Genomic DNA, 2666 nt, shown 5'->3' on the forward strand with positions numbered 1-2666 from the left:
AATTGGTATTACCTTTTTGCGTATTCATATATTTGTGATATATGTGAATAGTTGTTTTATAAAGGTTTTGGTGATCCTTCACCCTGCAATTGCATGATTAGGGTAACTCACTAGACTCTTCAGTCTAACCCTCGTTTTTGTGATTTTAAATATGTATTGCAGGACATGTGGAAGGTAAGGGAAATGAAAAGATGTAATGMTTTTCTTACATGCATTTTGGTTGAAGAATTGCTTTTGATGCACAGTTTTGATGATTAGTACAAGATTGTATTTTGAATTTTTGGACCTTGTATTTGGTCATGATAGTTTCTTATACTATGGGATCAGATGTGTATGAATATGTATTTCTTTGATACGAAATATATGTGTTACATGCAATGTATGGGTTGGAGGAGCGTTACAGAATGGTATCAGAGCCTGAGTTTAAGGGATTTAGGTATTTTAACAGCATGATACCTAGACTTAAACTGTTTTAATTGCATGTTTAGGGTCCCGGACATAGTTAGCACTATTGGATATAAATATGATAAGTTGAAAGAACAGTGTGTAAGGTGAATTTTAATTACATCTGGCCAGTGTAATTATAAATTTACAGGTACATATCTGAACTTGAATATTTCATTATATTTGGGAATGTTAATACGTGGATATTAATATTAAAACTCTGCAGATGTCTAACCAAACCAGAAGGTCTGAAGGAATAGCTCGTCCAGAATCTGAAGAGAGGGAGGAATCTTTGGTTAATTTTCAGTCAGTATGGCTGGAAATAGAGGTCGAGGAAGACCAAGGGGGCGAGGTAGAGGGAGGAGTCAGTCTCAGGGAAGGGGACGAACTGAAATACATTCTGAGCAGGAAGAATCACACTCTGGGAATGCTCAGGAAGGAACAATACCACACCCATAATATATAACAAGAGACGTGTTAGCAGAGGAAATGCGGAAATTACGAGAAACTCTGATATCCATTATGAAGATACCTGCTAGAGTAGAAACAGAAAGAGTAGAGGTTTATCCATYTGCTCCAATCACTTATAATAGAGAAGGAGATATTAAGACATTCTTAGCGTGTAAACCACCAACCTTCTCTGGAGAAAGAGATCCGGTAAAAGCAATGTGCTGGATCAAGGAGATGGAATCTGTATTTAACACTATCCGATGCCCGGAAACAGATAAGGTACAATTTGCTGTTTCAGTATTGAAGTCAAATGCTTTATTTTGGTGGGAAGTGGAATCGTCTACCAGAACGGATGTGTTACAGAATATGTCATGGATAGAATTCGTAGATCGATTCAAGAATCAATTTTGTCCTAAAACGGCTCTGAGACAAATGGAAGAAGATTTCTTGAAGTTAGAACAAGGAAATAGGACTGTACGGGAGTATACTGAAAAATTTATTGAATACTCTCGTTTTGCTTAACATTATGTTTCAACCGAATCAAGGAAGATAGAAAGGTTTATTTGGGGTCTGAAACCCTCAATCAGGGAATTTGTTATTACAATGAACCCCAATACCTTTCCACTGACAGTAGAGGCGGCTGAGGTGACTGAAAGAAACAAGAATAGACAGTCAGAAGGGAAGATTGTTGAGAAAAGGAAATGGGAAGGACCTTCATCTTTTAGAGGACCCAAGATTGTAAGATATAATAACAGATTTGAAGAGAAGAACAATGAGAAAGTTAATCAATGTGAGGGTAAGATGGATCCGAGGAAATGTTATAAATGCGGTGAAGCGGGTCATCTGTCCAGAAATTGTCCAACCAACAAAAGGTGTTTTAACTGTAACTCTCCGGATCATATTTGACCGAATTACCCTTTGCTAAGAAATCCGCAACTAACAATGGGAGGCAATACATCGAATACTCGGGGAAGACCTACTGTAAATCAAGGAGGACAAGGAGGGGCGCGGGGACGATCCTTCCAGATGACCAAGAATGAAGCGGAAATATCACCGGATGTAGTAATAGTTACTTTTCTCCTGAATTCAATAGGTGCTAAAGTGTTATTTGACTCTGGTGCAGACTTTTCGTTTGTATCACCGTTGTTTGCTCAAACTGCATGTCTGAATTCTGTGCTACTTGATGATAAATTAGTAGTTGATACTGCTAATARTCAAGAAACCGTTACTAGTGTGTTCAATGACTGTATAATTGTTATTGAAAATTTTGAACTCCCGATCCGGCTATTTCCTATGCCAATGAAAGAATTTGACAAAGTGGTGGGTATGGACTGGTTAGCCAAGTATCAGGCTAGCATTGATTGTAATCAGAAGATGATCAGAATTATTTTGCCAGACCAGAGAACAATTATTATTTATGGTGACCGTCGGGATCATCGCATTAATATTCTGTCAGTAATGAAAGCCCGGAAGAGTATTCAAAAGAAGTGTCATGGATATTTGGCATACGTGATTGATTTAAAGAAAGAGAAAAGAAAAGAAGAATTGATCCCAATAGTTTGTGAATATCCTGAAGTTTTTCCGGAAGACTTATCTGGGTTACCACCAGATAGAGTTATTGAATTCCGAATCGATCTTATACTAGGGGCTGCACGAGTAGCTAAAGCTCCATATCGATTAGCTCCGTCCGAACTGATGGAATTGGCAACACAATTGAAAGATTTAACCGATAAAGGATTTATAAGGCCTAGCACTTCGCCTTGGGGTGCTCC

Source organism: Cynara cardunculus, assembly GCF_001531365.2.
Source record: "Cynara cardunculus var. scolymus isolate 2C chromosome LG 3, CcrdV1, whole genome shotgun sequence".
Lineage (NCBI taxonomy): Eukaryota > Viridiplantae > Streptophyta > Magnoliopsida > Asterales > Asteraceae > Cynara > Cynara cardunculus.